This window comes from Dasypus novemcinctus, chromosome 6, assembly GCF_030445035.2.
Source record: "Dasypus novemcinctus isolate mDasNov1 chromosome 6, mDasNov1.1.hap2, whole genome shotgun sequence".
Lineage (NCBI taxonomy): Eukaryota > Metazoa > Chordata > Mammalia > Cingulata > Dasypodidae > Dasypus > Dasypus novemcinctus.
The window spans coordinates 121,879,461-121,907,085 of record NC_080678.1 but is presented as its reverse complement, the minus strand read 5'-3'; the positions used below and the strand labels follow the sequence as shown (position 1 = coordinate 121,907,085).

The following is a 27,625-nucleotide window of genomic DNA, read 5'->3' as shown; positions in this document are numbered from 1 at the left end:
AGCCAGCACCAGGAAAGAAGGAATCTTAAACCCAGAGAAAAGCAAGCCCAGGAATGTAGGAACACAGGAATCCTAAACTCTTGCAGACGTCATCAGCAATCTTGCTCCAAATAGATTTTGGTAAGGGAAGTAACTTATGCTTTATGGCCTGGTATCTGTAAGCTCCTACCCCAAATAAATACCCTTTATAAAAGCCAACCAGTTTCTGGTATTTTGCATTAGCACCCCTTTGGCTGACTAATACACTGGGCCAAATGAACAAGGACATTTTCAACCTTATGTTGTCCCTATCCATATCAATTTGTGGGGAAGAAATTTACTATTTCAGTGGAATGTCAAAATCACCATTCTGCATTTTTAATAATGGTCACTGATCATTTGGCTCCTTTGCCCCTTACATGGATCTCTAACAAACCTGTATGGGTTGATCAGTGACCTTTATCAGAGGAGAAACTTTACCATGCACATCAACTGGTAAAAAAACAATTAGCCCTTGCTTGCCTAGAGGTGTCCCACAGTCCCTGGAATACTCCTATCTTTGTTATTCCAAAAAAGTTTGAAAAATTGAAACTTATTCATGATCTTAAACAAATTATTCAACCCATGGGAGCCTTACAACCAGGTCTCCCTAACCCCACTTTGACCCCCAAAATTGGCCTTTAATTATTCTTGACTTGAAAGACTGTTTCTTTACTATTCCCCTGGCTGTGCAAGATCACCCTCGTTTTGCTTTTTCCTTGCCAGCTATTAACAGTGCTTCTCCCATGCAGAGATATCAATGGACTGTGCTTCCTCAAGGAATGGTTAAGAGTCCCACCATTTGTCAATATCTACTTTGTCAAATTTTACAGCCTATTCATGAAAAATATCCAACAGTTATTCTCTATCATTATATGGATATTTTACATTCAGCTGATACAGAAAAAAGCTTAACAGGTTATTTGACATGAAGTCCTTCACATCATCCAAATTAATGGGTAATTCATTGCTCAAGAAAAAATTCAGAAAGTTGAACTGTGGCAGTATTTAGGTTATATTTTAGACAGCAGAAATGTGCAGCCATCAGCCTTTAAGTTAACCATTCCTTCTGAACTTAATTTGAATGATTCACAGCATATTTTAGGAGTCATAAATTGGATAAGACCCACATTGGGTATTCCTATGTATCAACTGCAACATCTGTTTAATATCCTGATGGGAGATACAAATCTAGCTTCCAAACCTGTGTTAACTGATGAAGCCAAAGCTGAATTGGACTTAGTGTCACAAGCTATCTCACAAAGGTATTTACAACATCTTAACCCTGACTTCCCAATACATTTTTTCTGTCTTTTTGCACCACATTCTCCAACAGGATTAATGGGTCAGTTGACTCCAGCATTTCATATTCTTGAATGGGTTTATTTATCCCATATCCCAAAGAAATCACTTACTCCACATGATCAACTTGTTGTCTCTTTGATCATAAAGGGATGGACTCACTGCTTGCAGGTAAGTGGAAAAGAACCTTCACCATTTTTCATTTCCTTTACCACCTCACAGTTCAATGATCTGCTACAGCATTCTCATGATTTTCAAATTGCTTTAAAAGATTTCTATCGGAATGTTAACTTTTCCCTTCCTGCTGATAAATTCCTCCAAAACCTGCATACCTTGACCTTTACTCTCCCTACTGTTACTTCTCATCATCCCCTTCCTCATGCTCTCACTGTTTTCATCTACAGACCTGGAAAAACTGGTAAAGCTACCTGGAAAACACCTGACAGCTGGCAATCATTCACTTTGCAGGGCTATTCATCCACTCAAAAAGCTGAACTCACAGTGTCATTACATCCTTATATTTTTCTTCATAGCCTCTAAACATTGTTAGCAACTCTGCTTATACTGTCTACATGGTTTGTACTATTCAAACTGCACTTATTAAACCTTCAGATGACAAAGTTTTACACACATTTTCTTACCCTCCAATCTCTTTGAGATGCTTGAGTTAACCCTGTTTATATTTCTCACATCCATTCTCAAACTTTTCTACCAGGACAAGTGACAGAAGGGAATGCCAAAGTTGACCACTTAGTCATGACTTCTACACTTGCTTTTCAACAGGTTCATCTTTCTCATGATTTCTTTCACCAAAATGTCAGAGCTCTCATGAAAGTTTCATTTGTCCCTAGCTCAAGCTAAACAAACTGTCCACATCTGTGCCAATTACTAAGCTGTTAATTCACTGCAACCTGTAATAGCTGTTAACACATGCAGTTTACAGCCCAATAAAATTTGGCATTTAGATGTAACTCACTATCCCTTGTTCAGTCAATTGAAGCATATTCATGTTACTATTGACTCATTCTTGCATTAGTTATTTACTTCTTTGCATGCTGGAGAATGATCTTCTCATGTACACTTGCATCTTCTTCAGGTTTTCTCTGTCATGGGTCATCCCCGCACTTTGAAAACTGATAATGGTCCTGCTTATACTTCACAGGCTCTTCAATGTGTTTTACAGTATTGGATTATTCAACATATAACTGGCATTCCTCATAATCCACAAGGACAAGCTATTGTAGAACATTCACACCATCTTAACATTGTAGAACATTCACAACATATCTTAAACAAACAAACAAAAAAAGGGGGAATACAGACCTCCCACCATGGGATCAGTTACAAAAGTCTCATGTCTTCAATTTTTTGAATTGTGATGCTCATTCCCATTCTGCCATAGAAAGGCATTTTTCTAGCCCCTCATGTCCTCATTCACATCTGCTGGTTTGGTATAAAGGTCCTAACTTGAGCCCTGAATGGCAGGGACCCACCTCTCTCATTACGTGGAGATGGGGGTATGCTTGTGTTCCTACTTCTACAGGAATCCACTGGCTGCCAGCCAGGAATGTTAAATTGAACCATGGATCTCTCCATGAAGGGTCTCCAACCCTACACCTTCAAGCTGAAGATGACCATTACCCCAGATGAGTTGGACTTTCTCTGCCTGCTGAAGCTTTTGAAAAATTATGAGTCAAATACTTTCTTGGCACCTTAATAGCTGCAATAATTTTCATAGTAGCCATTGCAGCACTGACTACTACTACTGCTGTTGCTCTAACTGCTTCAATTCAAACCGTGAAGAATTAGATTCATTTATGAACAATATGATGAACTGTTAATTCAAACAAGTATAAATAGTGATTTATGTCTAGATTAGATGCTTTAGAAGCTGCTGTTGGGTGAATAGGACAATGCCAAAAAGCTTTAACTGTGTGATTTAAGTTGTCATGTGTATTAGCCAAAGGGGTGTTGATGCAAAATACCAGAAATTGGTTGGTTTTTAAATATTTATTTGGTGTAGGAGCTTACAGATACTAGGTCATAAAGCATAAGTTATTTCCTTCACCAAAGTCTATATTTGGAGCAAGATGGCTGATGACATCTGTGAGGGTTCAGGCTTCCTGGGTTCCTACATTCCTGGGGCTTGCTTTTCTCTTGCTTCAAGGTTCCATCCTTCCTGGGGCTGGCTTCTCTTTCCTCTGGGTGCTGACTTCCCAGGTCTTCAGCATCAAACTATAACATCAGAAATCTCCAACTCTGTTCTTTATCATGGCTTTTATCTGTGAGTCCTCACCCACCAAGGGGTGGGGATCCAATGCCCTAATCATAACTCAATCATGCCCAGGTACAGATCAGATTACAAGCATGATCCAATATTTCTTTTTGGAATTCATCAATTATATCAAACTGCTACATCATGTGATAACTTTTTTCATATTTGTTTAACCCCCCTTTTGCAAGATTTATGGAATGAAACTTGGCAGACTGTCCAGCATAATCTTAATACTGCTTTCTCCTGTAATGTGCCCCAAGAGCTTGTGTTATTAAAAACATGTTTGTCTCAAAATCACCACAAGCATAGTCAAACAGATATTAATGTAATTATGTCCATGTTACATTGCTTCTCCCCTTCTAATTGGCTTCCACATCTCAGTCTACACAACTGGATACAATCTGTTTTCATTATATTATTGATTCCAGCCATTCTTTATCTGTGCTATAAGTTTATTTTATTGAATACAGGATACATTACCTGTGGAGGGCAGCATGCAGGGTAATTAATTGATGAGCACCAGCAACCTGAGAAGGTCTCCAGGGGCCTGAGAGGGAAGTCTGTTTTTCCTGGTGGCTTCCTGGTTGTTTTTTGTTTCTTGTTTGTTTTTGTTTGCTTTCTTTGTTACCTTTTTTGTTTTACCTATTTTTTCAACCTACTTTATTTCTCATTATTTCATTTTCCTGTCTTCTGCCTTTTGTTACTTTTCTTTCATTCCACCACTTCTTCTGTGGTCTTCATTTTTTAATTTTTTCTTTTCCTCTGTATCCCAGTGTTTTCTTTCCTTTTATTGTCTCCTCATCTCTCTGGTCTTTTAATTCATTCTACTTTTTCCTATTTTATTTTTTGTTTAACTTTTTTCTACTCATCTGTCTGAACTTTTAATTCATTCTAACTTTCCTGTTTTTTCTTGATTTTTTCCTACTCCACCTTTTCTTAGTCTTATTCCTTTGTATTTTTTGATTTTTACTCATATTACTTAGTTTGTACTTCCTTCACAGTTCTTCTGCCACCTTTTAAAATATTATTATTACTATTATTCTCTTTTACTTCTTATGTATATCCTTTTCTCTGGTCCTAACTTTTTTTCAGGGCAATACAGACAACTGCAAGGATATAGAATATGAGGAACCAAACATCAAAAATTATCCTCACCACACCCAAAAAAAAACAACAAAAAATTAACCCTAGAATAAAAAGAGAAGCTAACCAACCAAATAAGCCAATCAAGAAAAACAGATACCAGACATGAAAAAAATCACAACCAATAATAAGGAAAAAGAAGATATGACTCAGTCTAATGAACAAACTAAACATGGGAGGTGCAGAATGTGGGACAAAAAATCAGGGTTGTCCAAACAAACATCATGAATCAACTTGAAGTGAAGAAAGAGATAAAGCATATTAAGAAGACACTGGGGGAACATACTAAATAAATTGTAAACACACACAAAAAGATAACATATGATGGTGATAAATGGCAGGATGCAAGAAATCAAAATTACACTGGAAGCACATAATAGCAGACTTGAACAGGCAGAGGAAAGAATCTACAATGTGGAAGACAGTACATCTGAAATCAGACAGATAGTAGAACAGATAGATTAAAAGAAAAAATCCAGCAAGGACTTAGGGATTTGGATGACAACATGAAACACAAAAACATATGCATTACAGGCATCCCAGAGGGAGAAGAGAAGAGAAAGGGAGTAGAAGTATTGGAGGAAATAGTGTCTGAAAAGTTCCCAATTCTATTGAAGGACATAGACCACACATGTCTAGGAAGCACAGCACACTCCAAATATATAAATCTTAACTGGCCTTCCCAAAAACATATACTTGTCAAATTGTCCAATGCTCAAGACAGAGAATACTAAAAGCAGCAAGGAAAGGGGATCCATCACATATAAGGGAACTCAATAAGATTAACTGCTTACTTCTCATCTGAAACCACAGAGGCAAGAAGGCAGTGGTATGATATAGTTGAGGTGCTAAAAGAAAAACCTCCCAGCCAAGAATTTTCTATCCAGCAAAGTTGTCATTCAAAAATGACAGAGAGTTGAAATATTCAAAGATATAAAGAAATTAAGAGAGTATTTCAATAAGAAAATTGCCTTTCAAGAAATACTAAAGCGATATCTGCAGGATGAAAGGAAAAAAACAGGAGAGGGAGAGTTGGAAGACAGTATAAGAATAACTAAAAAGAGAGAAGAGAAAAAAATAACATAGGGCATACATTAACTGAAAGAAAATATGGCTAATGTAGTTTAATTTCTGGAACAGTAATATCATCAAATGCTAATGAATTAAACTCACCAATCCAGAGACAGACTGGCAGAATTGATAAGGAAATATGACCCATCTATATGCTGTCTAGAAGAAACTCTTCTTAGACCCAGCAATGCAAGGAGGCTGAGAGTGAATGGATGGAAAACAATGCTACATGCAAACAATAATCAGAAAAGGGTGGGAGTAACTACACTAATATTGGGCAAAAGAGACTTTAAATGGAAAACTACCATTAAAGATAAATAAGGACACCATATATTAATAAAAGAATAATCCATCAAAAATAAAGAACAATCATAAATGTTTAAGCAACTAATTAGTGTGCCTATGAGGCAAGCACTGGAAAACCTAAGTGGAGTAATAAAAGCCTTTAAAATTATAGTAAGGGAATTTATTACACCATTATCATCATTAGACAGAACATCTTAAGAGAGAATCAATAAAGAAATGGAGACCATAACTAATATATTAAAGAATCTGGACCTAATAGATGAATACAGAACATTACATACAAACAGCAGGATACATTTTCTTCTTGAGTGCACATTGAACATTCTCCAGGATAGACAACTTGCGAGGACACAGAATAACACTCAATAAATTCAGAAAGATTGAAATTATACAAAATAATTGCTCTTACCACAATAGAATGAATCAGGAAATCATTAAGGGGCAGAGAAGCAGATTAGGTACAAAGATAAGGAGGAAATTTCAAAAGAAATCAATAGCTACCATGACATGAATGAAAAAGACAACACAACTTATCAAAACCTATGGAATGCAACAGAAGCAGTGCTGAGAGGGAAATTCATAGACATAAATGCCTAGATTAAAAAAGAATAAAGAGAAAAAAATCAAAGACCTAACTGCACACATGGAGGAATTAAAATAGAAACTAACCCCAAAGCAAGTAAATAGAAGGAAATCACAAAGATTAGAGCTGAGCTAAAATGAAATTGAAAACAAGAAAGCACTAGAAAATAAAAATAAAAAGTTGGTTCTTTGAGATTAGTAAAATTTATAAGTACTTGCCTAGATTAACAAAGGAAAAAAACACAAAATGAAAATACATAAAATACAAAACAAAGAAGGGGATATCACCACTGAACACACAGAAATAAAGAGGATATTTTGAAAAATTGTATGTCAATGAGATGAATAATTTCTCCAAATTCCTAGATATACAAAAACAGCCTACATTGATGAAAGAAGAAATGGATGAACTCATAAGACCAATCACAAGTAACCAGGTAAATTATTCATCAATAACCTCCCAACCAAGAAGATCACAGGACCACATAGCTTCAAAGGCAATATCTACCAAACTTTCTGGAAAGAACTAACTCCAATCTTGAAAAATGTCTTCCACAAAGTAGATGTGGAGGGAACATTGCACAACTCATTCTATGATGCCAACATCACCCTAGTACCAAAGCCAAAGATGCCACAAGAAAGGAAAACTATAGACCAATCTCTCTAATGAACCTAGATACTAAAATCTTCAAAATACTTGCTAACTGTATTCATCAGCGCATCAAATGAATTATACACCATGACCAAATGAGTCTCATCCATGGTATGCAAGGATGGTTCAACATAAGAAAATCAATGAATGTAATACACCATATAAAGAGATCAAAATTAAAAATCAAACGATCACCTCAATAGGTGTGGAAAAAGCATTTGAAAAATACAGCACCTATTCCCAAAACAAGGATGTCCATATTCCCTGCTCTTCTTTAACACTGTGTTAGAATATTTGCTTAAGCACTGACACAAAAGAAAAGATATGAGCTCAGTAAAGTGTCAGGTAATAATAATGTGCAAAAATCAGTAACATTTTTGTACACCAATAATAAGCAATCTGAGGAGGAAATCAAGAAAAAAATCCATTTACATTAACAAAGAAAACAAATACCTAGTAATAAATTTAAATGTAAATAACTTGTATGCAGAAAACTATACAATGTTAAGGGAAATCAAAGATCTATATAAATGGAAGAATATTCACTGCTCATGGATAGGAAAACTAAACCTCATTAAGACGTTTATCCTACACAAACTGATTTACAAATTTAATGTAATCTCAGTAAAAATTATCACAGCATTCTTTAATGAACTGGAAACATTAACTATGGAATTTATTTGGAAAGGCAAGAGGCCCTGAATAGCCAAAGACATATCAAGAAAGAAAAATGAAATTAGAGGAATCACACTACTTGACTTTAAAACATACTAAAAACCTAAACTGGTGAAAATTGCATGGTACTGGTACAAAGACATACAGGCCAATGGAACTGAATTGAGAGTTGTGATACACACTCTTGGATATACAGTCAACTGATACGTGACAAGGCACCAAGCCCTTTCAACTGGAAAAGAATGGCCTCTTCAACAAATGCTGCTTGGAGAACAGAATGTCCATATCCAAAAGAATGAGAGGTGAACACCATATCACATCTTACACAAATATTAACTCAAGATGGGTCAAAGATCTAAAAATAAGAGCTAAAACCATAAATATCTTGGAAGACAATGTAAGGAAGCATCTACAGGATCTTGTATTAGGGAAATGGTTTCCTGAACTTTACACCAAAAGCATGAGGAATAAAAGATAAAATACATAAATGAGACCGCCTCAAAATTAAAAACTTTTGCACCTCAAAGGAGTTTGTCAAGAAAATGAATAGGTAGCCTACTCAATGGGAGAAAATATTTGGTAACCATTTATCTGACAGGAGTATAATACCCAGCATATATAATGAAATCCTACACCTCAAAAATAAAGACAAGCAACACAATTAAAAAACCAGCAAGTAATTTGAATAGATACTTCTACAAAGAAGAAATGTAAATGGCTAAAATGCACATGAAAAGGTTCTCAGAATCACTATATATTAGGGAAATACAAATTGAAACCACAATGGGATATCATCTTACACCCATTACTCTGGTGGCAATTTAAAAATACAGAAGACTACAAGGGTTGGAGATGTGAAGGAATGGTAACCCTTATCCACTGCTTGTGGGAATGTAGAATGTTACAGCCATTGTGGAGGACAGTTTGGCAGTTCCTCATGAAGCTAACTCTAGAACTGCTATATGATCCAGCAACCCACTTCTGATTATATACCCAGACTTGTATCAGGGACATGAACAAATAAATGCACATCAAAATAGCAGCATTATTCACTATTGCCAAAAGTTGGATACAACCAAAATGTACATCAACAGATGAATGGATAAGCAAAATGTGGTATATAGATACAATGAAATATTACTTTAGCTGTAAGAAGGAATGCAGTTTTAACACACAAGATAACATGGATGAATCCTGAAGACCTTATGTTGAGTGAAGCCAGCCAGGCACTGAAGGATAAATATTACGTGAACTCACTGATATGATCTAAGCAAATTGAGCAGACTCACAGTGCTAAAGTGTGGAATATAGGTTTAGAGGAGAAAGAAAGGGAGAAGTTTGTAAGTCAGTGCCCATATGGGCAAAATCTATGATAAGGTAGAACTGTGTAGATGTGCAGTGGATTGGCATGACAGTGGTACAGGGATGCTACTGGGTTGGGAAGTGCTGGTTTGGGAAACTGTAGGGTGTGAAGCGTGGGTTGGGCTGTCCATGGAACTAGGAAAGGGTTAGAGAGGGAGCAGGTGAACATTGGGGATTTGTGGGTATGTGGCTGAAACTACAATGTTGGGGATGTTCTTTTGGCAAATATGGCGAGGGTGACTGGTCTTTGGTGTTGGATGTGGGGGACATGTGGGACAGGGCATACCTGCGGCAGCCTAAGGAGTGAGTACTCATCTTGTCCTAACGTGTTCTATCATTGGGTGCAGACCCGCACAATGATTGGGAAGGTATTGGTCTCCTATCCTGGAAAGTATTGCTCTGTTCTCAAATAGAGGGGTGGGAGTCACTAGAGAGCACAGGCAGTGCCTAATAGGGGAAGACAGGGCAGTATGTCAAGCACTCAACATTGTTACAAGTAACTATGAATCTTGTTCTTCAATGAGAGAAGCTTGGTTGTGCCATGGTTCTTGAGGGAAGGGGGAGGGAGTAATAGAGCAGATGAAACATGGGACATTTGGGGGTGATGGAAGTGTACTACATAAATATTTTTGATGATGGATATAGCCATGTTAAATTTTATCAAAATTTATAAAATTGTATTGTTCAAAATGTAAACAATAATATAAAGCATTCACCGTGGTTAGTAATAATGTTTCAATATTTGCACATCAATTGTAACAAACGTACCATGCACATGTAAATTGTTATTAATAGGGGAAAGGGAAAAAGGGGGAGGATGTTGTGCTTATGGGAATCCCCTATATTCTGTACATGACTTTTCTGTAATCTAAAACTTCTTTGAACACATCAAAAAAATTAGACACTGTGAGTATAAATGGTGGAAATGTCACTATACATACAAGACAAAAGATTTACAGTGATGAAAGAAATGTAAAAAAATTTAAATATTTTGACAGTATTTTTTATTGTTCCAAATTTTTTATTTTTTAAAATTTCTTGTATTTTATTTATTTTAAAAACTATCTTATTTCATTTTCTTAATTATATTTGGTCATTTTTTTGCTTCATTTTTGAAGGTTTGGATCACAGAAGGGTTACAACTATGAGTGATCATTACTGTGAGGTCTCAGTGATGGGGGATACAAGAGATGAAGTTCACATGAGGCATAACTATAAGGCATATAATTGTGTTCAAATGTTCATGGGGCATGGTTATGGTGGGTGGCTATTTACATAATAACTGTAAAAATATTGAATTTCCATCCTAGGGAGCTCTGCCACATTCTCTAATGGAAGAGCAAGAAACACCTGAGTATAGGGGCAGTGACTAGTGCAGAAGGATGGTCCATTGATGGGCCCATGATATTGATAATTATACTTATAAAAGTCTAATCTTGAAATTGAAACTTAGCCTAGTGTTCTAGGGTGCCTAAGAGTTACCTCCTGAAAGCCTCCTTTTTGCTCAAATGTGGCTTCTAAGCTAAACTTGGCATATAAAAGCATTACCTTTCCCCAGGGTGGGACATGACTCCTGGGATGAGCCTCCCTGGCACTGAAGGATTACTCCCAAGCACGAACTAGCAATGCAACTGGAAAAAGACCTTGACCAAAAGGGGTAAGAGGTAGAGACAAATGCGTTTATATGGCTAAGACACTTCAAAGTGAGTTGGAGGTTATCCCAGGTTACACTTATGCACATCTCAACAGGATCTCATTGGCTGCCAAAGTAAATATTGCCTCAAATAGCATAGATACCCAGACACTATAGGCATGCCAGAGAACTCAGGAGTTTGGTGCCCTGCCAATGGACCCTACTTTGAAATTTATGCTCCCCAGTGTGACAGAGTTGGACTCAGTGGTTATTTCCCTACACATGACTCTTCTGCACCATCAATTTGGACCTATAATTAGTATTAGAGTTGATAGCTGTATGTCCAAGAGACTTAAATCTTTGTGCTCTCCATGTGCCAGCTGGTCCCTGAATCTCAACAGAATTGCAACATCAACTCTCTAGTGCATTTGACTCACCCAAGACAACTAAGGAGATGATGGACAATGACAATTCCAGGGAAGAGAGAGTCTACAACTGCAAGCAGGATAGTCCCATCCATCTGCCCTAAGGGATCTAAGCCCCCTGTCGGTTGGATGTGGAGTGACTATCACCATCCCAGAATCCTCAGGATTGGGGAATGAACAATGGACAAGAATAGTATTCTAGAATACTAGTATTCTAGTATAACCTTATTGTGATTCTTGCAGTGGAAGCACTTTTATCACTGATGTGGAGGCAGTGGCCACTGGAGGTTCTGAGGGGAGGAAGAGGGAAAAACAGGTGTAATAATGGGACATTTTCAGGACTTGGTAATTGCACCAAATGACAATGCAATGACAGATACAGGCCATTATATATACTGCCTTAACTTACAAAACTGTGCAGGAGAGAGTGTAAACTACAATGTAAACTATAATTCACATTTAGTGACAATTTTCCAAAATGTGCTCATCAGTTGCAATAAATATACCACACTAATGAAGGATGTTGTTAATGTGGGAAAATATGGGTGGGATAGGGAGTGGGGCATATGGTAATCCCTTACATTTTTTTTGTGTAATATTTATGTAATCTAAATATCTTTTTAAAGCATGAAATATATACTAAAAACAGTCAGAAAAAAAAAGAATAGAAGGAAATTCCCTCAAAATAATAAAGGACATTTAGGAAAAGTACAAACTAATGGGGAAATACTGAATGCTTTCTCCCTAAGATTAGAAATGATACAAGGAAACTTGTTTTTACCACTGCTATTCAATATTATGTTGAAAGTTTTACCCAGAGCCATTAAACAAGAAATAAAAATAATCTTGTAACCTGAAAAAAAAATAACAAAGTATAGCAAATGTAGCTCAATATTTGTGCATTTGCTTCCCATGTATCAGGTCCTGAATCCCATCCCCAGTATTCCTTAAATAAATAAAGTGAAGATGAAGAAATATGAATACTTGTGATTGGCATTAGTCTTGTGAACAAAATGAAACTGGATAGTGTTATGGAGTGTGGAGGAGGGGAATGTTAGCGCAGAGGCCACATTGCAGTTTCTAGAGCATTTATTCTTACTAATTCTAGGATAAATTGAGAAGACTATTTTATAATTTTGTTTCTGTACATTACAAATTAAACACTCACTTGTTCCTTCCATTAATGCCTACTTCCATATTTATTTTTCTGTATTGTAGCATTTTGTCATTTCTATCAATATATTTTTCATAAGTTTTCCTTGTGGTTATATATAACAATCATATTTTATCTGATATTTTATTACTATTATTGTTTTTTTTTATTTTTCAAGCCCTGAATCTTTTTGTGCCCAGGGTCTGCCCACTCATGCTTCTCTATGAGAACTGTGAAGTTTGAGTCCTAAGATATTTTAAAAATTTAGAAAATTTTGCATGCAATTATTTGAAAAAGAATTGTATAGAAACAGTTGAGTACTGATTATAATACATGGATCATAGAAAATAGGCCCATCCTTAGGGAATGGGTATTGTTCAAAATTTTCCACATTTTCTAAATAATATCATACATCTCCATGTCATTGATTCTTGGAAGGAATAATTCTACCAACATCTAAACCTCACAGGATGAACTGAAGAAATGAAGATTTTATGGACATATTTCTGTCATCATTATTAGAAAATCTGATGGTATTAAAATAACTACAAATAGATATCATAATTCAAATAATCCAAAAAATATTCATCATAACTTTGATAGAAAACATGAAAGTTACATTGGTAAAATGGAAAAGGGAATCCTTTTAAATAATGTACTAGGACCCTCAACAGCATGGGGCAAAAATATACTTTTTAAACTTGCCTACAAATAAATGACTTCATGATGAGAATTTATTGTCATTGCTATTGGTGAAATTCTCTATTAAATGACTTTTATACTGAAAACAAGGAGTGTTAAGTATTCATAAATTTATAGAGTTTGAATTACACATTCTTTTATTACCCCACCATCACCAATCTCAGTTCAGGTTTCTGTGAAAGGGTTTGGGACAGTGAACACTGATGGCTTTCATTCAGTCATCCTTGAAACTGACTCAGGTAGCCCACCATATAAAATCCTCATCAATGCCAAGCATTCCTTGGTTGGTTAACTGACTTTTTCACAGCTTTTAAATTACTTCCCTTACAAGTGGTTTCCATTAATATTAACCCCAAAATTTGGGCTTTAATAATAATAAATACCCAAATCAGTGTCTGTCATCTGTCATCAACATTTCTGAGCTTCTTCATACACCAAACTCTGATGTAAGATGAGACAGACTGACTAGACTCCTGAACATTTGTAGTTCATTGTCTGGTGAAGGATGAAGTCAAGAAGTTTATTATTACAGAGGTACAGACTTTGATAAAATAAGAGAGGTTCTGGTAAGCTTGACAGGCATTATTATTGGAACTGAATATTCAAGTAAGTTTTCCAAATTGTTATATTTACATCAGAATTTGAAAGAAGGCCATCCTGGAGGTTTTTGTATGCTGTATCACCAATAAAAGACTTCATAGACAAATCATTAATGAACTTTAGAGGAAAGCGCTATTATTTTGCCCCACAAACCCTAAAGCAATGGAATTGAACAATATCATAAACCACATTGACCCTGGAAAATATATACAAGTCATGCCAAACAGTAGCAGAATGTACCTACTTCACTAGTGTACCTGGGGTATTCTTCAAAGTAGATCAAATATCTGGTCACAAAAAAGTCTAAAAAATTTTTAAAGATTAAATATATTCTTGAACAATAATGGAATGAAAGTAAAATTCAATTCCAGAAAGAACCCTTGAAAACTCACACATATATGAAAATTAACAACATTTTTAAACAAGTGGGTTAAAAAAAATGAGGAAATTAGAAAATACTTTGAGATAAACTAAAACCATAACATAATGTACTAAAACTTATGTGATGAAATTAAAGGAGTGTTCAGAGTATAATTTATAAGTATAAAAGATTACTTTATTAAGAGGAAAATCTTAAATAGCAAAAACCTAACCCTACAAATTAAGGAACTATGAAAAAAAAGCAAACTAAGAGAGATATCATGGGAAGGAAGGAAATAATACGGATTAAAATGGACATGACGGAATAGGGAAGAGAGAAAATAAAGAAAAATGAACAAATCCAAAAGGTGATTTTTTGACAATAAAATTGCCAAACCTTTAGCTCCACTGATAAGGAAAAGAGAAAACAAGAATAACTAAGGTCAGAAATGAAATTGTCCATAACTACGGACTATAGAAATTAAATGATTGTAAGATAATACTGTTAATAATTGAACATCAACAAATTATAAAAGTCCTGCTTTATTTTGGAACCTGACTCAGAACCAAGCTGACTTCGCCACGTCTTCCAATTGGGGGTTCTGGTGAATTCTTCAAACAATAAATGTGAGCAGGCCTCATTTACTTACACTTTTATAAGTCCTGACTATATTCAATCTTTTTATACCAAAGAACTATCTTCCATTTTATTGTATCAACTTTTGCCTCATCATTCTTATTGCCTATTTTTGACTACTTGTCTTTTATTGATTTTTGTTCTAAATCAATTTCATTATTTTTAATTGTGTTGTCCAAGATTTAAGGTCTTTGCTTTTCAATACTATAAGCAATAGCCATACATAACTATTAAATTTAAATTAACTAAATTTAAATAACATGAAAAATTTAGTGCTTTAATAGTACTAACCAAATTTCAAGTGTTCAATAGCTGTATGTGACTATCAGCAGTCATAATGGAGTGTGCAGATACAGAACACTATCTTTATTGCAGAAATAATAGGCACATTGATCTGAACCTAGATATTTCTTCTATTTATAAATTATTTGTTTTTGTTCTCTATTAATTCCCTTCCATGTCTACACTCCAGCAATTGTTCTTTTATTTCTTTGAACTTTTTAAGATACATATTTACATCATTTGTTTATTTTAATTTATATAAGTATTTGACACAATACAAGGCCAATAACTACCACAGGAATATGGGTCTAGATTTGTGACTCTAGAAATTTTATGTAAAATATTCAAAAAGAATTATTATTTTTCATAACGTATGTTTGTTATTTGGGCAAAGGATATTTAGAAGAATATCACCCTTAATTTTCAGTTCATAGATTGCATTTTCCATGCTCACCATTATTTTCTGGTTATGTTTCCTTTTGAATAAGGAATCTTGGTCATCCTTTCCAAATTTTTGAGGTTTGCAACCATCCTATTGTATGAAACATTTATATCATGGGACCATGTGTTCCTTAAAGGTAGTTTTTTTTTTTTTTTTCCATTTCATATGTAGTTCTTTAATATATACTTTGTTGAACAATTGTGGAAATTATTATACTTTTGAGAAAGTAGTAAGGATATTCATTGTCAAAACAAGCAGAGATACAAGCCTAATGATGTTAAATAGATTACATAGGTCTGAGATGGAATCCTTCATGCTAAGTGCCATGTCAGCAAACCAAAGCTTAACTGAGTTCCTATCTTTTTAAGTATTCCTGTCCCAGGGTCTAAATCTTGGGAACAACAAATCACAATGCAACAGCTCCCTTCTTCTTCTGTAGCTTAGTTCCTCTTAGTCAAGGATAAGCCAAGGCAGGAACACTGCCCTGTGCCAATCAGTAAGACTGCTTCTTTAAGACTAACTTTTTCTACTACAGAATCCTTCTTGCTTTCACTCTTCAAAGCCCCTTCCACTTTATGGCTTGTATGTTACCTGATTCATGAAGAGATTTAAGAAGCTGTGAGACCCAAAAAGTTCATTCCCTTTGGATGTTTCTATGGTCTTATTTTTGGCAATTCTGGATATGAGGATAGAATCCAATGGTAACTGCTAATGACTCTGGATACAAGAAGACAGACAGACAAAAGTGCCTGCTGAACTCTGTATTTTCTTTTCTACCCACCATTTCCAAGGTTCATGGATGAGTCTCTCTCAGATCTGAGCTCCACTCTTTTTGCATTTGAGCTCTCTGATTTTGCTAGCTCTCAGACCAAAGGTTAGTGGGTCAATCTTAATTGATGAGAAAGTCCAAATTTTGAGCTTGGACTGAGTTGCTAGTCTTTTGTTACACCAGCTTCATTTCTGCTACTGTTTTTTTTTTTGTCCTGTACACAAGGTAAGAAGTAAAATGATAAAGAGGGATCATCCCCTTTATCTAAAAACTTTGATTCCCTATACTCTGGCATATTACATATTCAAAATTTCTGTGGTTGGATGCTGTGCCAATCTAACAAATAGGCATGAAAGACAACCTGGAATTTCAGTGTCTGTTCTGAGGATCAGAACAATTAGACAAAATTATTCATCATTCCATAAGATGAGCTCTAAAACTGATCAGCTGAAAGGAATGTCCACTTTAATTTATACTCAGAGTTTACTAAGATATCACAAGACTTGAAAATAGTTTCATTAGGATTCTTTGCAAAAGGCAAATGAGAAATTATAAGATGATGAGATTTTATATTTATTTCTATGATTTTATGTATGACAAAGGGCTACTTTTTTTTTTTTTAAGATTTATTTATTTATTTAATCCCCCCCCTCCCCCGGTTGTCTGTTCTCTGTGTCTATTTGCTGCGTCTTGTTTCTTTGTCCGCTTCTGTTGTCCTCAGCGGCAGGGGAAGTATGGGCGGTGCCATTCCTGGGCAGGCTGCACTTTCTTTAGCGCTGGGCGGCTATCCTTACGGGCGCACTCCTTGCGCATGGGGCTCCCCTACGTGGGGGGGCACCCCTGCGTGGGGCGTCACTCCTTGCGCACATCAGCACTGCGCATGGGCCAGCTCCACACGGGTCAAGGAGGCCCAGGGTTTGAACCGCGGACCTCCCATGTGGTAGACAGACGCCCTAACCACTGGGCCAAGTCCGTTTCCCCTTATTTTTAATTCAAGCTATAAGCTCTCTATTTGTGTCTGTCTATAATTTTGATATTTTCCTACCTCTGAATGGTATTACAAAATTAACTTCTCAAATTCCCTCAAAGAGCTCTGTTCAAGTTTACACAAAGGTAAAATAAGCACTTACACATATAAATTAATTCTCCTTTAGTTCCAGAAATTAAGGAAAACAAACTTCTAATATTTCCAGTGAAAGCAGAATATTCAAAGAAATGAATCTAATCTTTTGATGAGAATTTAAGTTTACACAGTTCATGTAAAACCTAGGCAAAGAGGACTGATTTAATATTGTTAGCTAAATAGAAATAACTATGTCTTTGGAATTATCAATACTAAGTACAATATAACAATAATTTCATTCCACTTGGGTTATTTCTTCCTAAATGTATAGATTTCAATCAAATAATAAAGGATTATATCTACTAGATTCTTAAGATAATAAAAAAATGTATATTGTGTTCAGAGGGATGTTGGGTTAAAGACAGTTTACAAGAACTTTTATAACTTAAATATGTAAGGAAGGCAGGATGTATTTTGTTAAAAGAAAGGAAAAAATTTTGTCATGAAATGAAATGACATGTCGTTCAAAATGAGAAACAATATGTAGGGCAATCCTGAATATTGAAAGTTGTAAGAGGTTTACAGAAAAGAGTTTTTATTTTTCATGATCAAGGTTGCTTGAAGTTTGATAGGTTTATAAGATTTTTTAATGTTTTCTTATCAAACAGTATCGCCCATGCAACACTGGCATTTGATTTTCTTTCTGTTAAAATGACAAAGTATTCTTGGATTATTGGTTTCCTGTTACTAAAAATTAAAAAACGGTTTTTCTAAAATATCTGAGTAACTTGCTTAGAAAGTAAAGATTTTGTATTTTCTTTTAAAAAAGTCTCCTGTGCTTTATATTGATCTTATCCTTTATTGTTTAAGAGAACAAGTCTTCCTAGTTTTGAAATAAGTTTTTTTTTACCATCATGCTATATCCTCTTAACTTTTAAAATCTTTGATGTCACTTTCATTAAGTAGGTAACTAAATGTTGTTTCCCAATTTCCCATGATCCTGTTTAAGAAAATCTTAAACTCTGGAAACTTTTGATATGTTCCTACCAAAAACTGAACCACAAACGATACCTGCTTGATCTTAAATTCTCAGGAATTCCCAGAGCCCCCCGGAAAATCACAAAAAGATTTTTTCTTTTACACTGTAAAAAGATAAGTATTAAAACTAGTTTTATTTGCCATGTTAGTTGCATAGAAAGTGCTATCAAATTAAAAAGGATTTTGTAACCTTCTGTTGGTTAAATTTATAGGATAAAATGTTGCTATAAACACTTCAGAAATTATATAAAGTTCTTAAAATTTGTCAATAACCTCACTGTCCAGGAGTTATCCAAGTACTGATATATCTGATATTGGACAATAGTATTGGTCAGAAGTTCAGCTGTTCTTAAAATAATATTTCATACACTCTCACCTGATTGTTCTCTTCCACAAAAGAGCAATAATCAACTATGGACAATTTAAGATTTTTTTGTCATCTACTAATAGTTTTTGCTCTAATGCATCCATGAAAACAGAGTCAGCTAGAGGCCAGTGTGCTATGACCAAAAATGATTGTCTCAGTCCCAAAGAAAGGGCTATGTCAACTTCTCTGGGGTATCAGATTTTAATGACATTTTAAAATAACTTTGAGAGCAGACCACTGTACTGGGTCAAGAACTCCAGAATTCTAGTGAAGAAGTAAATAGGTTTATGGGATTGATAGAAAGAAGATCCAAAGAAGGATTAATTACCTAAGGCTGCATGAACTGATAAAGAATGATTACAGTTTTGTTTGGATTACTGCTAATATTTTATTATTCTATTTTCCAGATACAAGGGATCCTCCCTGAATTAAGCTACCTATAATTCATAAAATATTCATCTTTTATTCTATCTTCCTGCCTGACCCCATCACAGTTTGAAAATCTTATGGAATATTCTTATATTTTTGGTCTTATGTAATACAAAATAATAATTGTATTGTGGTAATACAAATATTTACATAGTTCAGTCAGGATCTGTCCTCCTTGTTAACAGGAAATAATTGGAGTCAATGGTTATATAACCAAGTCTTAGGAATGTTAACTCAAGAACGGAGGAAATTCCAAATCTATTTATTGCTTTTTAGTTCCTGCACCTTGATACAGCTGCCTGTGCTTACCCAAATTGTGTTAAAGCTATAGCAGAAGCTGCCAAATTATATAAAGCCTCAGCAAACTAAACTCTAAGCATACCTAACATTTTTTCCTCCATAAAACTGACTTTCAAGATCTTTTACTTTACCTCTTAACCTTCACGAAAATGTTGCAATGTTCTTAATCCTACCACTCTCCTACATTTATCTGATGACGGTGTTCCCCTTGACTGTAAACTGGTAACTTCAAAATTAACAACTCCATTTCTGCTCTTATGATCAACCCAGATATCATTCTGTATGTTAATGCTTCTTATGCTAGAAATTTCATGGTACATTCCAAGTAGGGTATGTGGTAACCATTACTGACTGAATAATGTAGCCTTCCACAATTTTCTTCTGCCAAAGAAGATGAACTCTATGCTCTTACTCTGGCTTCCATGTGAAGGAAATTCTAACCTCTGTAGTGATAACAGATATGTTTTTGCTTCAATTCATAATTTCAGCATGCCATGGAAACAAAGAGGGTTCCTAACATTTTCTGGCATGCCAGTTGAAAATTGTGAACAATTATCTCCTTTCTGCTATTTTATTCCCAGCTATGGTTTCCTTCATTAAGACTGATACACATATAAAGAGAAATGAACCTGAATATTTTTTTAAATGTTCTTGCATACTTTCATGTGAAATGAGTACTTGTAAAACTGCTGTTAGTATAAACTTAAATTAAATCTGTGTAAATTAACTGAAGAATATGGCCTTCCATGAGCCAAAATTTTACCTTTGTTCCTCATACCATTCACTTTGGTGAACACAATGTCTTCCCATGTGAAATCGTTACTAGTACACCTATCCGTGTGAATAAAATTGAGAACTGATAACTTGTTGTCATATCATAATATAACTCAATTTGTAAACCCTTAATGCATTATGCCAAAGATTATCTTCAACAGGTAAAGGACACCTTTCTTATCCCACATGACAGAAACCCCATTAATCTTAATCTGACATTAGGATAATGGGTCTACAGCAAATGACAGCAGACAAAAGGAGCCCTAGAGCCTCATGAAAATGAACTCTATCACGTACTCCTAACTTCTGACAATAGGTCTTAATGACAGGGTATTGAGCCATGGGTCCACATGACTCAAGTAAAAGAAGTTGTATCAGACTCCTGGACTTGTTCTAAGTTTGGAAACTTAAAAAAAAAAAAAACTAGCCAGGAAGTAAAGTAAACAATGTCACGTGATAGCCTCCTTTACCCAAGGCGGCAGACCAAGTGTTCACATAAATGAGATGTCAAAACAACTTTACCTAACACTTATAAAGCATTTATTTTCCTATTCTTTATCCTTGCACCGGCCTGTAGAGACATGCCATTTTATACTTCTCCAAGGACATTTCAAAGGGAAGTAACATCACAGACTGTTGGATTTGTCACCATATACCCTGATCTATATACACTGCAGGGGACCTCTTTGTCCTACCCATAACAAATTTCTTTCTTGTCCCAAATAAACTACTAGGGAATTAGCCTAAGCATTACAAGTCTCTTAGGATCTAACTGTACCATTTGCTCTACATCAAATATGAATACTAGACCCAAGGTCCTCTTTACTCTGCTTCAAGCTTTCTTGGACATGTAACCCTGTAATTAAGAATTAACAATTATAATAATAAAAGTTTATGGTTACTGTATTGTTATATAAATGCAGTTTTCCCTTTTTCCTCAATTTAATACTAAATAATCAAAAGTTAATAACTGAAATTACTGAAATTGGCTAGCTCAAACTCACCTTTCTTTATGGTTATTTGAAACTAGGCTCCCCTTTGCATATGCTTACCATAGTGATGGTTATTCTAACCTGACCTTACATTTGCTGGCAGTGATTTCAAAGCTAGGCTCACCCTTGTGAATAAATATTTTGATGGTTATTCTAGGCTGACCTTATATTTGTTTATGGTTATTTGAAAACTACACTCACCCTTCTATCTATTTATGATGATTACAACCACTCCATCCTCCCCTGTTTGAATCCATAAAATCCCTAAGCTCCTCAAAATCTGGAAGGCAGATAACTACAACTTACCTTAATAATGCATGTCCACTTTCAGATTTAAGGTACTGGATATGCAAAAGATTCACAACACAAATTTTTGTCAGCTCCTCATTTATACTCTGAATACCACATAACCTTGGATATAAAGGACAAATAATAGTATTCCTAGAAATGGATTTATAAACAAGACTAGTTTGGCTGTACTGACATTGTTGTCAGGCAATATTTTTATTGTGGAAATTTTATAAGATTTGCCTGGGCAGTAAATTGCCTTAATAGCTGGTAAATACCTGGTCACTGTGCACTTGGTCTCCTCACAGCCCCTTAGGAGTTTATAATCAATCTGAAACTTCTCACTGGACTACTGCCCTCAACCTATATTCTCAAGGAAAACAGGATAATCCCAGGGAGTTAATGATTCTGGTTTTGCCTCTTTTGGCAGATTGTTGCTACCTTGGCTTGGGGGTAATACAAATGAAAATAGGATATTTATCAATCACAATAGAAGAAATTACTAAATCTACTATTAGAACTACAGCAGCATAGCAAGTCATTGGAGTTATTTTCTTAACTTGTTTTAGACAACCTCATTACCAAACCATTATTACTTAGCTGTACAAGGAAGCATTTTTGCCACTGCCAACACCACCTGCTCTACTTGAGTAAACACTTCTGGTGAAGTTGTTCCAAATATAAGACAATAGTATAAAAATAATTAAACATGCTACATGGTTTAAACCTGTAAGGCCTTCCTCAGGACCCTGATTTGATTACTTTGCTTTCAGTTGGTTCAAATCATGGGCCCTGCCTGGGCTTAGACGCATACTATGAGGTGGGCATTTGGCCACTTTTTCATTCATAATACTCATTTTAGTCTCCCTGGTACATTGTTTGCCCTCAAGAGTTTTGAATGCATGTGAAATAACAAATGATTTCTTTATGTCTGTGGTGACATAAAAATGTTGATCAAGGAAAAATTGGCAGCATCATGACTACTTATGTGCCCAATATGAAAACACTCTGTATCACTCCAAAACCTTAGTCAGTAAATGTAAATGGGCTCAACATCTTAAATTTTGGTCAACAGCTGAGAGACAATAGCTGAGAGACAGATCAAACTGGGAGAAATTGTTAAATTAACTAATTTATGCCTTCGGTGGAGTCCCTCTATCAGCTAAATGAAGCTTAACTACAGTCCTGTTGTTACCAGATTTTGCCTAGCTTCTTGCCTATGCTGCAGAAATGAATTTCAAGAGTAAGCCAGGTGAGTCAGGCCAGTAATTAATCAGGTAGGGAGGGAAGAGAAATGGGAGAAAATAACAGTGCAGGGGTCCCAGGTAGAGAGGAAGGAGCTGAAAAGGGATAAAGAGGGCTGATTTACAGACTACAATTCCCGTTAAGAGGTTATAAATGCCCAGGTTTACTTGCGTGGACACATGGCAGAGGAAAAATGGTGAGAGTGGTGCACAGAGGGCAGAAAAAGGTCCAGAGGCAAGAGAGAAGGGTGAGAGGGCTCTCAGGCCTCACAGTTTGCTTTATAAACTATTAATTATTCCACCCCTTTGCTAATGGCAGGGGAGGGGCTCCAGCTATTTGCTGTTTTCATTGTTTACCCCACCCATCAATCCTCCACTGAGGACTGAATGATAAAGTGTTTAGGAAATATCGGGGCTTTTTCTTGTATCCAGAAATCTTTTTTCTGGATAGCGAATCCTGGGGGTGGGGGGGGGGAGGTCTTCCAGCAGCCATCTTGGAGGTTACTGATATCCACATGTACTCTCTGCCAGCTTCCAGATCTGTCCATTAATTCCCCATCTTACTAGCCTGCTTCACTCTCTCTTGTAAGTGCTCATTTTCCCAGACATAAGAACATACTGCCTTAATTTGCCAGCTTCTTTCCTCTCTGCCTTCAGCAGGAAATTTGATCAGCTCTCTTTATTTTTGTGCAAAATTTTGTCCCCATTTCCTGTGATTTCTTTAAATTCTCTTCCTCTCCCAGTACCCCATTTTCCCTGCACATTTCATCTCTGGGACCCTCCAGTCACTTAGCAATTCAGTTTAACCCTCCCCAGTTTTTATACTGCCTCTGAGAGTCAGATGGAGTCATTCCAGAAAGGCGAATCCTCCAGAAAAGACCTTTCTGCATTTAGAATCCCACCAACAGTAACGATCGAGTGAGTACACCACTTAGCTACAGCCATTCTGCCGTGTTTTAACTTCTCCCCTCAACCCCGGAGCCCTTTTGTTTTCAGCACTCTTCAGGAGCTTGTTTTCCACCCTGAGCCTCGGTGGATGAACTTGGGTCTTTGTTCCTGGATATGCGTGGGGTTCTAACTCACTGCTCTGAGTTCTTATAAAATCTTTTTCTCCAGTGAGAGGAACCCATGCTGCTGGCCGCCTCTGGAGAACTCCCAAGCACCGCATGAGACCCATTGAGAGGGAAGGGAAGTGGACCGGCAGGTCGTGGATGGAATTTGCCTACCTGATATTTTTCTCTTTCTCCAATTCACTGTTTGTGGATTCCTTCTCCAGCTTCTACCATCCTCTGGAGTACTGGGATCTGCCCTTATAGTCACTCAGTATTTATGAAGTTTTTTCAGGGGCTACCTTCCGTCGCTGTGTTGATGACGTCAGCCCTCTGTTAGTATGGGAGGGGACGGTGGAAGGGAGGTGTCTCAGAAATCAGACCAGGGGCAGAAATCAGTTCTAGCAAAGCCTTTAATAAGAGAGAGAGAGCTTAGCAGACTGGCTGAATCAGAACAGACTGTAGCAGCCAAGGGGGGGAGGTGGGTATTTATAACTCGTTTTGGGGCTAGACTACAAAGGGGCTAGTTTATGATAGCTTTGCAGTTTTCAGGTCAGGGCAAGATAACTCATATTGGCATTGTAGTTCCGTCTGCGTCCCTAAGACACAGGTTGCTACTATCAGAACAGAATATTTTGGGAGAGGCCAGGGACAGGAACTTTGGTTTAATATCAATTAAATTAGGAATACAGAGCTACAGGGAGGGGGAGGGATGGGGATGAAGAGGGGGCAGAACATGAACTCTGGGCCTAACACCCTACCGCCACTGATTTTTTTTAGCTTCATTTCAAAATGAAAAAAATAAAATAGATGAAACCCAGGTTAACAAATTATGGAAGCATTACTCTAAAAAATTCTATCCAGGCTCAGTTATCTTATTTAATTCTAAAAACAAACAATGGTTTCTCCAGTGTTTGGAAAGATAAATGAGCACATATTGGTTAAATAACATGACCAAGTTCTCCTTGTTAATGAAGAAAATAAAGGAAAAAATACTTAATCGTATTCATATCTCATATTCTAAAATCTATTTTCTTCTATGAGTTACATGGTTATAGATTTTAGATTTAGCTCCTTGACCTATTTGTGAGGTAATTTTTTTATGATTTGTGAGATGTGTACTCTTTCTTTCTTTTAGATATGGATATCCACTTTTTCCTGCACAATTAGTTTGAATAGGCTTTTCTGACACAGCTGGGTTGGTTTGACAGTCTTATCAAAAAACACTTGACCATAGATCTGAGGGTCTATTTTTGTACTCCAGTTTGGATTTCATCAGTCAATCTATTATGCAAGTACAGGCTCTTTTTACCATTGAAGCTAAATAATATACCTTCATGTCTAGAATGCATGTCTTTCAAATGCATTCTTCTATTTATAGGTATTTTTGGCTATTCAGGGTCCCCTTTCTTTTCCAGATAAATTTGATAACTGGCATTTCCAATTCTACAAAGAAAGTTGTTGAAAATTTTATTGGGATTGCACTGTCTACAGATCAGGATGAGTACAATTGACATCTTAATGATATTCAGTCTTCCAACCCATTAATACAAAATGTCCTTCGATTTATTTAAGTCTTCTCTGCTTTCTTTTATCAATATTCTATAGGTCACTGAATACAGGTATTTTATGTCCTTGTTTAGATTATTTCCAAATATTTGATTCTTTCAGTTGCTGTTTTAAAAGGAATTTTGTTCTTCCTCAGTTTTGCTCGTTAGTAGTGTAAAGTAAATCTGTTGGTTCTTTGCATATTAAGCATCGAGGCACTTTGCTGAAAGTCTATTATTTCTAGTTGTATAGTTGTGATTTTACAGGATTTTCTATATATAGGATTATATCACACATGAAAAGCAAAATTTTTACTTTTCCCTTTAGTAGTTTGGTGACTTTTATTTCTTTTCTTGACTAATTACTGTAGCTAGAACTTCCAGCACAATATTGAATAACAGTGGAGGCAGTGGGCATCTTTGCCTTTTTTTCCCAATTTCAGTGGGAAAGCTTTCAGTCATTCACCATTGATTATGATGTTTTTGTGAATTTTTCCAATATGCACTTCATTATATGAAGCAAGTTTCCTGCTATTCTTATATTTCAGAATGTTTTCATAAAGAAGGGATATGGCATTTTGTCTGTGCCTTTTCTACGTCAAATGAGATGACCCTGAGATTTTTTCATCTTCATTTTGTTATTTTCATGTATATACTGATTTACTATCTTGTGTTGAACCACCATTGCATTCCAGGTATATAAGCAATTTCACCATATTGAGTAATTTTCTAATGTGCTTTTTTAATTAAGTTAGAAAATATTCTTGTTGAAAATGTTTCATCTTTATTTATTAGAGAAACTGGTCTATAATGTTCTTTTGTCGTAATATCTCTATTTGACTTTGGTATTATAGTGATGCTGGCTTCATTGAATGAGTTTTTTAGCATTCCTTCTTGTTCAATTTTTAGGAAGAGTTTGAGCAAGATTGGTATTAGAGCTTCTTTAATTTGTAGAAATCACTTGAGAAGATATCTGGCAATGGGCACTCACTTGGGGAAGGTTGTTGATGACTCTCAGTTTCCTTTTGTTTAGTTTCATGAAGTCTCCAATTTCTTCTAGGGTCAATATGGGTTGCTCAAGTGTTTCTAGTAATTTGTCCATCTCATCAGTATTGTCAACTTTGCTGGTGTACAGCTGTTAATAATATCCTTTTATGATCCCATTTATTTTTGTTGGGTCAGTGATCATGTCCCCCGTCTCATTTCTGATTTTATTTATTTACATCTTCCCTCTATTTTATTCTTAGTCTAGTTGAGGATTTGTCAATTTTCTTGATCTCAAAGAATGTGCTTTTTATTCTATTGATTTTTAATTCTACATTTTATTTATTTCTGCTCTAATCCTTGTTTCTTTCTTTTTGCTTGCTTTTGGATTAGTTTCTGTTCTTTTCCTAGTTCTTCCAAGTGTTCAGTTAGGTCTTTGATTGTAGCTCTTTCTTGTTTTTAATGTAAGCATTGAGAGCTATCAATTTCCCTCTTATCACTGCTTTTACTGTATCTATGTTTTGATATGCTACCTTCTTGTTTTCAGCCATCTTGAAATATTTATTATTTCTCTGGAAATTTCTCCTTTGAACTGCTGAGTATTTAACTGTGTATTATTTAATCTCCATATATTTGTGAATTTCTCCCTTTTTTCCTCCCATTATTAGTTTCAAACTTTATTCTATTATGATCAAAGAGTGCTTTCTATCACTTCAATCTTTCCAAATTTATGGAGATCTGACTTAAGTCCCAACATAAGGCCTATCATGAAGAAAAATCCATGAGCTCTTGAAAGGAATATATATATATATAAATGTTTGGGGGTGTAATGTAATACAAATGTCTGTTAGGTCTCGTTCATTTTTCATAGTAGTCAAGCTCTCTATTTCCTTACTTTTCCTCTGTTAATGTTCTACCCTTTGCTTATAGTAGTGTGACCTCTCCAATAATTATTGTAGAGACATATATCCTTCTCTTAAGATTTGCCAGAGTGTGACTCATTTGGGGGCACATAGTTAAATGAATAATATTTATTATTGTTATTTATTCTTGCTAATTGTCCCTTTTATTATATATAGTGACCTTCTTCATCTATTATAACAGTTTTTCTTTTAAAATCTATTTTTCTGATATTAGCATTACTACTCCAGATCTCTTTTG

At 35.6% G+C, this 27,625-nt stretch overlaps 1 protein-coding gene across 5 annotated transcripts in view; it reads right to left on the bottom strand.

Annotated features, from left to right (window-relative positions):
- LOC101434656 (zinc finger protein 596-like) overlaps positions 1-24,271 on the bottom strand; it is a 112,487-nt gene extending 88,216 nt beyond the window's left edge. Inside the window, exon 1 of one of the 5 annotated variants that reach the window (XM_071215936.1) lies at positions 24,111-24,271. The gene's annotated coding sequence lies outside the window, so the exon portion shown is untranslated. The remainder of the gene's footprint in view (positions 1-24,110) is intronic. The other 4 variants (XM_012521554.3, XM_023586058.3, XM_071215935.1 and 1 more) reach the window with 4 other exon arrangements.
- Positions 24,272-27,625: the final 3,354 nt, after the last annotated feature.